At 39.1% G+C, this 15,812-nt stretch overlaps 1 protein-coding gene and 1 long non-coding RNA gene across 2 annotated transcripts in view; both read left to right on the top strand.

Annotated features, from left to right (window-relative positions):
• Nucleotides 1-2,209, top strand: part of LOC108352624 (uncharacterized) — a 64,918-nt gene extending 62,709 nt beyond the window's left edge. The window contains exon 3 of the long non-coding RNA XR_010056985.1: nt 1,593-2,209. This is a non-coding gene — a long non-coding RNA (uncharacterized LOC108352624). The remainder of the gene's footprint in view (nt 1-1,592) is intronic.
• The window catches only part of Dpp10 (dipeptidyl peptidase like 10), a 1,676,457-nt gene that overhangs the window by 317,125 nt on the left and 1,343,520 nt on the right, over nt 1-15,812 (top strand). The window lies entirely within an intron of this gene.

Genomic DNA, 15,812 nt, shown 5'->3' with positions numbered 1-15,812 from the left:
CTATTTAACTGCCATCTCTCCATTCCCCATTCTATGAGTCTTAAGAAAGCAAAAATCTTTTCTATTATAATATTTCTTATGGAGAGTAGACTCTTTAAACAACCTCTATCAAAATAAGTCAATGTATTCAAATATGTTGGTAAGTTTAAGATGCAGAAAAAAATAACTGCTATTCATGACATGGTCCCCAAAGACTTTTTAAAATCTAGGTATATCCTGAAGGACATTTATAATATGATGTAGTTGGTGGGAGTTAGTTTGCAAAAACATATCTAGAACACACCTGTGGGCATGCGAGAATTTGATATTCACATGGAACTTATCTATTGGGGTTTATCTATTGGAAGAAAATTTCTATGTTCTGTAACAGTGTTCAGGCTGAAAATGTTATGGATTTAATCTCAATTTCAAATGAGGGAGATTGCTAATGCACAGGTTTTAATAAAAATGGATGTTTCTGAAGCTAATGTCCCCTCTGGGAAACTCTGTAGTCTGCCATCATTGGTATCATCTTTACAACCCTCAGATTTATTTTCTCACTTTCCTGGTCGCCTATGTGTTTATTGTCAAAATCACATTAGCCCAGCCTTGACAAGTGTGGGTTCTGTATTATAAGAGCTTCCAGAATAGATTATAATAATGAGCTCTAACAGTCTTTGTAAATTTCATTCTTTTATTGTTTGAATATATAATTATACCACTTACCCTTCCCTTTCCTCTCTCTAACCCTCTTATAACCCCTTTTATTTCTTAAATTAAGGAGCGCGCGCTCATGTGTGTTTGTATTTGTGTGTATATGTGTGAGCATGCATGTATGTGTATGTTTATATGCATACATAGGTATACATATGTAAATACAGTTTGGTCAATCTATTTAGTTACAGTTTGTATATGACTTAAGGGCTGACCAATTGGTATGTATAATAAGCTAGGAGGCTCATCCCTTAGAAGGTGTATTCTTACAGTCTCAGCATTTGTTAGTTGTCTATAGTTCCTTGTTTATGTGTGGACTTGTTTTCCTTCTCCCATATTAGTTTGTCTATTGATACTGTATTCTATTTCAATATCACATGTTCTGTTTCAGACTGAAGTTTTCTTATGACCCCCTTTTACATTTTCCTTTTCTTTTCTTTTCCTTTATTTTGCATTCCTTTTTGTTTATAAGACAGGGACTTTTGTAGCCAAGGTTGGCACCAAACTCCCTGTGTAGCTGAGGATACCCTTGAAGTCTGTGTTCACGCACTCTGTGCTGAGAGGACAGGCATGTACCACCGTACGTAATTTATGTGGTCGCAATGGAACACAGGACTCTAGGCCAACTGTCCCAGCTGAAACACATCTCAAGCCTTTCCTTCATTCTTAAGAAATGGGGAATGAGAAAACAAATAAAGGGCAAACACTACCAAAGTCTAACAAATGAAAGCTAAAAAATGCCATCCTGAAACTAAAATGTGTTCAAATAATATGCGGTAAAAATAAAAGATGCATACAATGAATAAAAGTGTTTTGTTTTAGTAGAAACTAATTTCACATCTCTTTTGGTACTATGGCATGACAATTTGAATAAAAATACATGTTACATGTTTATGCAGATTCTATGAAGTACAGTATTTGCCAATGAGTATGATGACAAATGGCCCAGTAAACAGTCTTTCAGAAAATGTAAGTTTTCACTTTTTTAACCAATTGATTTCATCCCTTTACAGATTTCTCTCATAACCTACTCAAGAATCATTCAACCACTAAACTGACATTGAACTACAAGTATGGATTAGGCTTTAGAAAAACATACCCCCAAGGCCTGATCTCATATTTAAATAGAGTTCTATGGAGAAGAGGTGAATTTGTCTCCTACAGTGAATTTTCCCATAAGGGGATAGCTACTCCTTATTTTTTGATTTTATGACTTGATTCCCTCCTACAGCGTTCCGACCATAAATTTTCTTCTGCACCTCTGTTCCTAGTTCATCATAGTTGCTTTTAAAGTAAGTTAATCTAATCTGACATACTTACCAGGTACAGATTAAAGCTATATGTGTGTGCAAGAACACATGCATTTGTGTGCAATTTTAGAGTGTATTCAAGTGCATATAGAGGACAGTGATCAACTCTGAGTGTTGCTCCTTGCAACACTGTTTGCTCTTCTTCCTCATTCTTTTCCTTCTCCTTCTCCTTCTCCTCCCCCTTCCCTTTCCCCCTCCCTTCCCCCTTTCCCTCCCCTCCCCCTCCCCTTCCCCCTCCTCCCTCTCCCCCTCCCCCTCCCCTTTCCTTTCTTTTCCTTTCCTTTCCTTTCCTTTCCTTTCCTTTCCTTTCCTTTCCTTTCCTTTCCTTTCCTTTCCTTTCCTTTCCTTTCCTGGATTGGTACTGAGGCTGTGTGGTTAGGCTAAGCCTACTGTCTCTATGTCCTCAAGGTTGGCTTCACAAGTATGCTCCGCTACGCCTGGTTTTTACATGGGTTCTGAGGATCGAATCTGAGATCAGATCTGTCCCATTTTACCTAGGATTACTTTGATATTTTGCGTGGTTGTGTTTCATCTTTCCAGAAGCACATAAGCAGTAGGAACTATGCATCTCTATATTCCTATCTAACACTCAAACTCTACTTGTTTCTCTTGTGGATATATTGAAGTCTTTTCTGTTTTGGTTGCTGTACTTGTATTTTAAGGTGGAGAGGTAGTTCTGGGATAGAGCTCAGAAAAATCACAAAATAGTCATGTACCACACCATAAGCTACATGTCCAGGGTTGGTTATCTCATTGAAAAGTAATATTAATTATATTATGGGAACTCATAAGTTTAAATGAAGAGTAAAATAAGTTTATGTGCCTATATTTCCAAGTCAAAGACCACTTACAGGTACTTGTTATAATGGTAGTTCTGATCAGCAGAAGTTCTCTTAAAAGAAATGCCGTTGTGACAAATGGATGTTTCATGTAGGGTGACTCCATTATTCAAGAGTAGGGGATAGCTGTGCATTAGAGCAAAACTTTAGATATATTTTACAGATCGCAGAGTAGACCAGAATAGACTGAGCATGGCTCTAAACTAGTTTTAAAATTACTTTAGTGGAGGAAAACTTGTCATTATTTCTTTGTATGTAACATTGCTATTATCAGAAACAGTTAATATTTCATATATTTTATTTTTTATTTCTATTTATGCACATGTTGGGGCTGAAGATAAAGGTTCTGTACTCTGAACAGAAAAGGCAGACAGATTACCTGCAGCTGGACCTACAAACAGTTCGGAGCCATCTGACATAGATGCTAAGGACTTACTTCACTCAGGCCTTTTGCAAGAACAGCAAGTTCCTGTAACCTCCTTGCTATCTCTCTGCCTCCATGTGTTTGTTATATCTTATGTCTTCACTAACATCTGGCTGTGAATCACACCAGTGGCATTTGTTTGCAACGATCAGAGGGAGGAAACACCACTTTGCGAGTAGCGTCCATTCCTTTCACTTATGGATATTCTGAGAAGCTGGCAACTGGCTAGCCTAGGTGTTGGAACGTAAAACAGCCTGAAAAAGCCATAAAGCAATGTGACTTGACCTGTTGCAGGCTTTCAGGGAACAGGCTGAAACTGTTCATGCCCTTTGTTCTTATGCCCTTCACTACTTGACATGATTTTCAGATCTAGGCAAGGTGCCTCTTTTGTTCTTTGAAAATTTGTATTGTTGCCATTGTCTTTAAATTTCAGAAAAAATAAAACAACTTTACTTTTATTTGAGGTGAATCTGTAAGGTCAAGTAACAAGTGTCTGCACTCAGTTCTCTCCTTCCACATTTTCCTAGGTCCTAAGTGATTAAATGTATGTTGTGAGGCTTGGAAGAAAACCCCATGAGCAGCTGAGCCATCTCCTGGCCTCCCTACTTTGCTTTTGAACTCTCCTAAGGGCTAAGACACTTTAGCAGGTGCTCTGGATTGTCAGGCCCAGGTCATTCTTAAAGACTGTAGACTGAGTGTTGGGAAGATGACTCTAGGTGGTGTATCCACCTCCTGCTGTGTATCCAAAGCTATTTGATCCTGGATCCCTGAAAACTGGGCACGGTGATGTTCACTTGTGAGCCTAGCCTTAGGGATGTGGAAACAGGGGGGAGTTCATGGTCATCCACAGAAACTACTAAGCACAGTCTAGGTTAACGGAAGACCCTCTAACATAAACCAAAGCAGATATCACTAAAGAATGACAGGTAAGGAGGGTAAACCACTGGCCTACACACATATGCAAATGTATGCTTGCACTCAAACCTGTACAGGCATGAGAATGAAGACCAAAAAACATCATTTCAAATTCCAGCTAAAACTGAACCATTTTAGAGATTCCTTCAAATGAGATTCTCTGGCTTTACATTCTTCTAGCTTACAATATATTTTAACCTTTAATTTTAAATTCAGTCACATTTTTCCTTTACAATAAGCCCAGACATTGCTTTACAATAAGTTCAGACAGTGATTTAATTTTAAAATGTGTACAGAAGCCTACAAATAGAAGTGTTCTTCCAGAGGTTTCTATGGGATGTGACTTGATTATATTCATGCAACAGTCATAAGACTTTGGGTAGCACTGGTTATATCGTCCACATGAGAAAATTTTCTACTTTTTATTAGTGTGTGTGTGTGTGTGTGTGTGTGTGTGTGTGTGTTCTTGCGTTTGTGTGTATGTCTGTGCCTGTGCATGTGCATGTGTTTGCACACATGAGAGTGTCATGGGGTATATGTGGAGTTCAGAAGACAACCTTCAAACTGTCCTCCTTGTTTATCTAAGACTATCTGCCTCACAGTTTTCAGGCATTCTCCTGTCTGCCTCTAGGTTCCTACTGGAGTGCTAGGATTTCTTGTGCTCTGCTATATCCTTCTTCTATGTGAGTTTTGGAGATTAAAACTTAGATCCTCCTAGTTAGTGCTCTACCCACTGAGCTGCCTTTCTAGTATGCTCCCATTTTTAAACATGTTAGTAGATGTTAAACTTGTCAACATATCCAATCTTCTTTTCCTTGTAAATCTTCTTTTCAGGAGACAGAAGAATATGAAATTTTAATAAATATCTTAATAGTAAAATATTAATATGGGTGCTGGAAAGGTGTCTCAATAGTTAAGAGTGCACACTGCTTTTCTAGAAGGTCTGGGTTTGATTGCTGACATACATATCACGCAGCATCTATGTGCTTGTAACTCCAGTTTAAGGAGATCTGATGCCTTCTTCTGGCCTCTGTAGTCAACTACACACCCATGAATGCACATAGCCACTCAAATGTACACCAAATTCAAAACAAAAATAAACCTAAAAATATCAACACACACTTTTTATTATCTTTGTTAAGGCTCTGCCTCTATGAAACCATCCCCCTATTTTAGGGAGAAGCACTGTTTCCAGTTTGTACTGGATTTTATATGCTTTATTCTTAGGGTAATCCAGAATTCAGGAGCACCTGTCTGATCTTTATGTAGAAATATCTCTGAGAAACCTTCGACTGTGCTATCTGACCATTTTTTGGCCAAGAGCAGTTAGAGGACTTGTCACATCATACAGTTCCCCTTGTACCATGCTCACAGGATGTTCACAGGATTAAAAGAGGGAACCTTTCAGTAAAGAGAGAAATGCAAAAACGAAGAGTCAAAGGGAAAGACGAAGGGGAAAACCAAGATGAGTTTAGCATGAAAGTCTTTTTCTCTCCCCTCTGTGCCTTTTCCACAATGGAAGCTCCAGGGCAACTGAGGTCTTTAATACTTTGTTAAGGGTCTATGAATGCCAAGGATCTTGACAGTAACGGGAGACATCAAACACCCAGAAAGCCTTTGGTCTAACTCAGCCTCCAACTGTGCTTCTTCTTCTTCTTCTTCTTTTTTTTTTTTACCACATTTTTGCCGAAGAAGTCTGGCTTGCCTCAGACACATAGTCACTCTTTTCACAAGGGAAAAAGGTTTGTATACTGAAAGCAGACATCCATTTTATCTGGTAAAGGCACAGGGCTTGTCCTCTCATCCACAATGAGATGTGCATGCAGATATATTTGATTCATGGATGTTGGTCTAGTTTTGACTAAACCCCATTGCATCCTTACACTAGTTGAACCATTGTTTGAATAGCTCAGAGATCTCTCCTTAAAGTACGAAACCATTCAGGGACACCTGTCTGACCTTTATGTAGAAATATCTCTGAGAATCTTTTGACTGTGCTATCTGACCATTTTTTGGCCAAGAGCAGTTAGAGGACATGGTTCCCCCCACTGTCACATCATACAGTTCTCTTTGTACCACGCTCACAGGGTGTTTTGTACTCAGAGAGCCGCAAAAGTGGTTGTGGTTGTTACCAAATTCTTAACTATTAAATTAGCATCTCCTAAGTAACACAGTGCTGTTGAAGTCCACAAGAAAGCAAGGAACTTGGTTCCCAGAAATCGCATTATAAAAGAGTCAAGAAAACAGACAAGGGCAGGCATAGTGGCACAAGTTTGTAGTATTAGCACTGAGATAAGCCAAGCAGGTCAGTTTCTGGGTCTCGGTGTCTAGCCAGCTTACCATCCTTGCTGAGTTCCATGTTAGTAAGGAACTCTGTCTTTTAGGCATCTTCCAATAATTCACCAAAATAACAAACACAGAGGGAAAGAGGGGGAGGCACCTGCCATATGTTCACTAGCCCTTTTAGATGATTGAGTTGTTCTTAGTGGGCCTATAAGATGGTTGATGAGGTCATCAAGGGAATGGGTACTATTATAAAAAGACTGCCCTGTAAATGTTACCTTGGCAGAACTAAAATCTCTACACTGTCACTCAGCATGCTGTTGACATTGTTGTAAATAATCAAGTTCAGAGCAAACTTCTCCCAAGAGAATGAATGTACACACTGAGCGTATCATATACTCTAAGGGCCAAAGAAGATCCCTGAAATGGGTGAAGGGAAAATTAGCAGAAGCAAAGGAAGCCAAAGAGAAAAGTCACCAGAATCACCAGAAACAGAAACGTCAGCCTGGCTCACTCAGAGAAACTCATGCTGTAAAAACTAACTGGAGGGAGGCTGAGCTGCTGGAGCCCTTCCTTATGAATTCATGGCTTGCTTAGTAGTTGTACAAAAAACAACGGAAGACCTAGGATGTAACATAAATAAAAAAAGCCCCAAACCAACAAAGTATAAAGAACTCAAAGAAAAGCAGCTGAGGTTGACCTCTGGTCTCGTCATGTGGGTACACGTGCAGAGAGAGAGAAAGAGAGAGAGAGAGAGAGAGAGAGAGAGAGAGAGAGAGAGAGAGAGAGAGAGAGAGAGAGAGAGAGATTTGGCTGAATTTATATTTGATTCAATTAATTTTAACAATTGTATCTTTGAAATATGTTACTTTGTCATAATACAATGATTCCAGAGTCAAGCTGACAACCCAGTTTGACTATTTTCAGTTTGGAATGGTCTTTCTTGCTTAAAAAATATAATTTGACCATTATATTCAACTGTAATCTTTATATGTGGTTCTAGCTCCAGCGTGTTTCTTTCATGTATGTGTTTCTTGTGGATAAGTACATTTAAATGCAGGTATCCGTGGCAACAGAAAGGTGGCACCTGATCCCATGGAGCTGGCAGGTGGCTCTGAGTTAAACTTTGTGAGCGCTGGGAACCAAACTCACGTCTTCGCGAATGAGCAGTGAGGAGTTTTCAACTGCAGAGCCATATTTGCCACCTTTGAATTTGATATTTAATAATAGTCTGTAGGTTTGATCCATTCCTATAAGTTTCCACCAAACCTGTGCCTCAGAGCCCTAAATTTGATACTAAGAAAGGATTAGCAACTGGCCTGGGCCCAGCTGGAATCCTTGAGAAGCTTTACAGTTGAAGAAACTCTAATCTCTTTCAGATAAGGCATGTGCCAGGCAGTGATAACAGGGAGCCTAGGGTAGCACGTTTCCTCATTTCTCCTGACGCTTCTGTGTGCGTATTCTACTATGTCTTCCATATGGTTCTTAGAGAGCATCCCTACAGCCTCACATGAAATGCACAGTTCCCCAACCCTCCTGGAATGTTCTGCTCTCTTTAATTACAATCTGTCATGAAGACAGTCTACATAAACCTTTCTCTTTTTTCAATGATCTAAAGTTTCTCTTCTAATTCTAAGATAGAGTTGTTCTCTAGTGCTCTATGTAACTCTTATACAGTATCTGAAAGATACTCTGTTCCTAAGTTTTTCACGCTATTTTCAAGCAATTGAAAGGGAGAGGTATGCTATACATTTCTATTTTGTTTGCTTTAGAAACTAGTTTCAGGATGAATATTCATTCACTCACACTATTAGTGATCTACTAGGAATGATATAATACACACACACACACACACACACACACACACACACACAGGTTTTTGGATTCAAACGTTTTGCGACTAAGTCGGAGGGACAGATAATAGTTTAGACAAACAGGGCGAAATGTATGCTGGGTAGCTGGTCAGTGTCAGATAATGTGGAAAATCCCAAGAAGCGTATGGTAGGCAAGGATCTGGTATTTCCTAAGGAGAAAAATGGCATATAAATTAAGAAGTGAAATCTAATAGGCATTGCCCCAGTGACAAGGAGGGTAGGGTCAGTGCTCAGGCAGCTAGGCAGACAGTCTGCTTTAACAGATCCACATGCATTTCTGCAGATTTAGTTCTATGATTATATATAATTGTCTTCCAAATCAGGTCTTAGGACTACAATTTTCTTGACTTGCACAATGGTTTAGCCAGCAAGGAATTAATCCAAGAGACATGGAGAAAACTAAATTATGTTGCAGAGAAACTAAATTATGCTGAAATAGTCCCTCTGGGGATGCTGATACCAGGTGATTACAGGAAACAGTACCTTGCCCTTTTATTTGGGAACTACTAATTTAAATGACTGGATTGGTGTGGAGATCCAGAGGGCTGGTCATCTGTGTTCTAGCAGTATGACAATAAGTATGGTCTAGAATCTTCAAGTGCGGGATACATAGCTCGTGTGACAAACAGTGCTGCATGGGTGGTAAAACCCAGGTAGGTGTAGATACAGAATGTTGTGTATTAGGAAGAAGAATTAGGTAGATCTGTCTAAAGCAGGTTGTGGATTGGCTATTGTTCTCACTACTGTGACCAAATACTCAAGACATTTCAGGAAGGCGTGAAGGTACAGCAGTAGGAGTCACAGGCCGCACTGATTCACAGTCAGAAAGCAGAAGGATGGACGGTGGCACTCAGCTCATGGCCCATTCTCTTCAGTTCAGGGTGCAGCCCATGGCGTGGTACCACTCACAATTGGGGTCCATTTCCCCACATCAATTAACCAGTCTCAAAACTCATGCATAGAAAGACATAGAGTTTCATTTTCCAGGAAATTCTAGATGCTATAAAGTTAAAAATCAATACAAGCTGTCTCTGGATGCTTAATATTTTTCTATTATGGCAAAAGTGAAAATGTTGTATTATACAAAGAAATGTTTTGTTATTATTATCCTTGGTCAAAATAACTTAAGAATATTTTATCAAATTGTTGTCATCCTAAGTGCCTTAGTTTGATTTATGTAATTTAATTTTATCAAGCCCCCTTGTGAAAGAATAGACTTTGAGGTAATCAAGTGTGTCAAGGTGATGGGAATAAGATTAGCTCTGGAGGATAATGAGGGTCAAGGAATCCCCCAACTCAGCATGGTTTAGGGATATGAAATGAACTTCACTTAATCTGTTTCTCCAGAGGATGGGCACTAAGACATGGATAATGGTTCATTAGAAGTAGGAAATGTGTGTGTGTGTGTGTGTGTGTGTGTGTGTGTGTGTGTGTGTGTGTGTGCATATGTATACTAACATTGCATGTATGTATGGTTATATTGGAGTGCAAACATTTTTGTGTGCATATGTATATATGTGTATGTTTCCATGCATGTATGCGTTTCATTGTGTGTATTATGAGGGACTAGGCCAAGTCCAAGCTGGAGAGTTCAGCTGCAAATATTTGCAAAAATATCATCACATCTGGGATGATTGACTATTTAAGCACCTTCATGGAAGGGTGGAGAGGGTCATTGAATCATCACTCCCTAGCATCTGCTTAGAGGATATCTACGTATCCTTGAAGAGAGGTTGGAGTATATTGGTCAGGGTAGGAATCTTCATCTATGTAGCTACAGGGAAGCCCTCATCCTTGTGGGCTAAGGCTTTTTAAGTTCGCCTCTTGTTGGGAGTGCCCACACTGCTATAAGTAATTCTTGATCTATACTTTAAAAAGAATCCCAATTAGTTCATTGATTCCCCAGAGTGAACTTTAATGGAATTGTGCCCAAGTTTATCTTTTGATGTTTAGGAAAATGGGTTGATAAGGCTTATATCTCCCCTGGGAAGGAGTTTTAGTAAATATATATATATATATATATATACATATATATGTATGTGTGTGTATATACATATGTGTATATGTCAGTATTTGTATGTATAAATATATATATGTATATACTTGTAAGTCCATATATTTATGGGTTTATATATCTGTATATATGTGCACATGTACATATTTTTAGTTTATATTCAGTATACATGTCCGTATTTTGTTGTATATGGATTTATCACTATATATATATGTTTATGTTTGTATATGGATATATCTCTGTATATGGGTATATGTTTGTATACATGTATGCATATGTATTTACAAACAAGTGAAGCACATTTGTCCATTTAGAAGGATAAAAATAATAAGTTTTTACCTAATGTCAGAGGCCAGATCATATTGCCCTCTAATAAATCAAGTAGGGAAAGTAAAATTAGTTTTCTATCCCACTTAATGTGTTGATTTCAACATTTCCCTTCGTCAATTTCCTCACAACATCTTGAAATCTTTAATGCTTGTATTATTTATATCTCAGTACTTGGGAAGGCTTATTTTCTTCTTGCATCTAAAAGTATAAAATATTTATATAGCATATTTGTCATGGAGGGCTGGCACGTGGCAGTTATTTGCCCTCCCTTAAATAAGGCCAGCATGCCTCCCTCCAAAGCATCATCAACAGTTTGAGTTTGCACATAGTCCTCAGTAGAGCTCACCCTTCACTTTTATTGTTGAAGTGCCATTATCCTTTTTTCTACAAGGTATTTTATGATTTACATGAACAACAATTATTAAAATGCTTAGTCAATATCGTTAAAAGGATCCACAGCACATGTTTAAAGTGCTATTTATTTGTTTGTATACATGTCTGTGTGTGATGGAGCAAAGGACTCATATGATAAAATGGGGAGTTCAGCATATTTCTTTTCTGATTTTCTCTCAGTGCCGAACCCGGTGAGGAATACCATGAATATTTCAGACAGTGGAGTAAGACAAAGTTCTGAATCCTAGCATCACCTCCCACAGTCTGACCTAACTGTGACAAACTTACTTGCTTTATTTGAATTTGGTTTATTAATTTTAAATGGGAATAATGGAGTACCCCTTCACAGGACTTTTGTGAGGATTGGCAGAATTAGTGAATATAAAATACATCTTAGGGCCAAGCATAATCTAGTCCTTAAAGAGTTTTATTTCACTGCTTGTATTACTCACATATCCTTGTATTTTAACTTTTTATGCAGAAGCTATGCATTACAACTAATGGAAACTTTAAATTTGTCTTAAAGTTACTCAGGCAAAACACTTTTATTTACATATACGATTAATAATTGAAACACAGGGCTAGAGAGTGACTGAATTGTTGAACTTTTTTTGCTCTTCCACAGGACTGGAGTCTGCTTCCCAACACCCATGTTAGGTGCCTTTAGTCCCATGTAATACAAGCTTTGTAAGTTTCAATGCTGTTTTTCTAGCCTCTGGGAACATTCCATTAACCTACATATACTCACACACATAGATATAATTAAAAATAAATCTTAAAATTGAAACAGAATTTAAAAATATCTTAGAAACAGTAAAAAAATCAAAAGACAAAACAGAAACAGATAACCAGTTTCTCAGTGGAAGTGTTTTGCAGTAGGGAAAACATTAGACTCATAAATTAGGACAGGCTCGGATCATATGCTCACCATTAGAATTTATTCATGTGTTTCCCATCAGATATTTCTTTGTGGTACCAGATTATTCTGTGCCAAATTGTTTGTTGTACCAAGACCTAAATAATGTGTAAAATTTTATCATCTTTATATATCTAGCAACAGATGCTTGTGGATGTGATAGGATGCCTGGACTTGAGAAAGTGGTGGCCTCTAAGACCAGGTGAATTGAGGGATGCCAAACAGAGGTAGCATTTTACATTGTAATTAGCATATCTCTATTCATATGAGAGTCATCCCTGGACCAGGGTAGGGTGTTGTGTCCACACCATTTCTTTGTTTCCATGGGGCAAATACAGTGATGAATCCATAGTCAATACTCTGCTGACCATTGCTTCTTGGCCCATTCCCCACTGTCTGGGAATCATGTATTTTGTATAATTTGTACATTTCATAGGTAATGAATGACAGTGCGTCAATACATTATTATTAAGAAAGCAAATATCACCGAGTAAACATTCCAGTGTCTGCATGGCTTCTCTCATAGTCTTTTCTATAACAACTGGATAACTGGGAATACAACGTGACACCAAGAAATAGAAAAATAAAAAGGGTTTTTGAAGCAGATACTTTTTATCTTGCTTTATTCTTAACAGCGTTTCTCTGGTCTAATTCTTTTATGGTTCCGGGGAGAATTACATTTCAAATTCCATAATTGCACAGGAGAATTGGAGTCTTGTAAAAATTTAGAGTACTCTGTTCAAAGGCAATTTTTATTATCCACCTAGGCTGTGATGCAGCCACAGAGATTGTTTAGGGCCTCATTAAAAGAACCCCTTTTTAATATGACCACTTTCTCTTGACACAATGTAGCACGATCTTATTTAATATGACCATATTACTACAATTGGCTATGTATGTTGAATGACTTAAAGTGCTATATTTAGGGTATTGAACCAGCACAAAATATACATTAACTTTATCAGTTTTCATTTTCCATTTACATATCGAGGACAATACTAAATGACATTTTATGACATTTGATAAGTGTTTAAAATGTGCTATTGCCACTGTTCAGTGAACCATGAAACACAAGTGGAATGGTATAGCTGTGTTTTCCTCGGAGAAAATACAAGCCAGAAGCACTTAAGTGGGAATCTTACAGCGCATGCGCATCTTCATCAATGTCTTACTCTGACTCTCTGCCAAGTTCATTATCTCCTCTGTGCCTAAATGTATCCAAATGAAAAATGAGGAGAAAAGACAGACTCAATTAAGATTTGCCTTCAAACATATCTCAAATTCCTATATGAAAAATTCTCACACAAGTTTCAAGGACCAATGTATTCACTCCTGGTCCCATTTATCTAAACACACTACAGTGTTCTATGGGAAGGTAGCTGAGAGACTGAAGCAGTAATCCTTTTCACACCTTCCATCTACAAAGATAGTTCTTTTATTTGCTGCTACAGCTATTATAGCCACAGCCCATGGCCATTGGGAGGTTTTAAAGATGGAAATTTTAAAGAAGAAGCGGCAAGCAAGACATGAAAATGTCCCCTGGGATGTTATTTTATTGCTACCTATCCCTTATTATTTAGAAAAGTAGACGTGATATCAAAACATTCAGTCAACTTCTTTGGTGATTGCTTGGCTAAGAATGAAATGAAAGGTACTAAAGGGAAATAATGTTCGGCTAACCAAGCTGTGTATGGGGGCTGTGTGCATGTGCATGACACAAATCAAGTGGAAGGGGTCAGCAATACATGTGTGTGGGACCACGAAAGGTAGCTTTCTTCCTGGTTGAGCTAAGGCTTGAAGTCCCAGAGAGTCTGAAGGGATAATAGGTGCTTTGTCTGTTCCTGGGCACCAGGTCTCTGTCACTAGCTGCCCTCCCCCTCTATAGATTTGTGGCCATCTGTCACATCATGGCAATACTCCAAGCTCCTCCACATGTAGAAGGCATGACCTGTGGTCACATGGGCTCAAGACAGATCTCCAGTTTAATGAGGTACCTAGAGGCCTGGAGGGCTTAGCCAATAAGCTTCCCTTCCCAGATATTCCTCCCTGCAAAAGGTATTTAATCTCAGGCTCACCCTGAGAAGTGGGGTATAGTTTTACTCGTCCACTTTCCGCCATGACAATACATGACTTAAAACCATGGACTGCCTCTTTTCGTTGGGATCCACCATGGGGAGCCATGGAAAAGGCTTTCACCTATAGAACGGCCGTCTAGTCTCCTGTACTTTTCTTTGTGCTCCCAGTCATAGCCTCCACCAAGCCCAAGATCAAGCCTGTCTCCTGTCAAGCCAAGGACTCCCCCATGGGACCAGCTGGAGCTCCCCTTTTCCCTCAGGTGCTGGGTTAGATCCAGTCAGCGGGCCCTCACTCAATTCTCATTTCTTCCGTGGCTTCCAGGGGTACCTTTGGAGTCCAAGAGCCTGAGAACCAGATAGTTCCAGCTTTGTCACAGGTCGGGGGACACCCTGAAACCAGCTCCCGCTGTCCCACACCTCAGACTGTGCTTCCCCACCCCCGAGAGTGTCCTGGAGCTTTCCTATAGCCCAATACCTGCCTGGTCACAGTGTGAGACAAGCACCGTCAACTTCCTTCCTATGTCCTGCCTTCAAGAGCATCCAAGCCCTGTGGGAGAGCAGATGCAGGACCCACAACCCTACACATGCATGCAGAGGAGGAGATAGTAAAATCTATGCAGAAGTACCGTAGTGTCCAGTAGTGGAATGGATATGGGGGTATCACACGTGGATTTTAATTATGGCATTTCAGTGTTTTTTATCAAATGTAACCACCTAGTTACCTTTGATTGTTAGACTGTCAAATTGACGGGATACTGAATCACCATGGAAACAAACTTCCAAACCTGTGAGGGGGGGTGGGATTTGGTTGGGTTTGTCTGGGTGATTATTATACCCATCCTAACTGTGGCAGCAGCACTGGCCCGTAGGCTGCGACTCTGAACTAAATAAAGAAGAGGAATCAAGCTGAACGTCAGTGCTCTCTCTCTGCTTTCACACTGCAACTTTGCATCCGTGGATGCAATGTGACCAGTTGTGATCTGCCTTCCGGGCTTAGGGTTTTGCTGTCTTTGGATTTGCTACTTAAGTAACTAATTCCACGCAGTGTATATTTTATGTTCTGCTGTATTTCAAAGATTTATAAAAGATATAACCATTCTAGGCAGGGATATCTGTACTCCATGCTGAATTTAATGGGGAGAATTTTTGGTGTAAATATCAATGTGCTTTGTAAATTGTAAATTGTTGACCTGCAGAGAGAATTAAGCTCCAGGGGCCCTTTGTTAAATCATGATTAATATAACCACGAAAAATTTAATGATAAGAAATAATGAGGCAGGTGATGTGGCTCAGCTAGTGCAGTGCTTGCCCTGCCAGCCTAAAGCCCTGAGTTCCATCCCTAGAAACACTCATACTGGGTCCTCTCAGTTGGACGATGAATGCAGCAGAATAAAAATTCAAGCCCCTTGTCTTTTACATGTGGAGAGTTTCAAGACCAAACCAGAAGTGTAAGACACTTATGTAAGACACTATCCCAAAAGTAAGACAACAACAGTAGCAGCAGCAGCAGAAACAACAACAATAATAGTCATAATTGCAACTCAACTTCATCAGTTCAAATCCTTTTACAGAAACTTGTGCTTGCCCTCCTCAATCTGATCTATTCTCCTTAAGAACTATGATCTTCATTCTGTCAACAAAATGACTTCAGAAAGATTTTAAACCCTGGAAAACAGTAAATAGACTATCAGTACTGCTAAGCATGCTGGGATTTGACAAAGCATCTTAATAAAGGCGTAAATGACT

This window comes from Rattus norvegicus, chromosome 13 (assembly GCF_036323735.1).
Source record: "Rattus norvegicus strain BN/NHsdMcwi chromosome 13, GRCr8, whole genome shotgun sequence".
In the NCBI taxonomy this organism is placed as follows: domain Eukaryota; kingdom Metazoa; phylum Chordata; class Mammalia; order Rodentia; family Muridae; genus Rattus; species Rattus norvegicus.
This window is presented reverse-complemented; position numbering and strand designations above follow the sequence as displayed.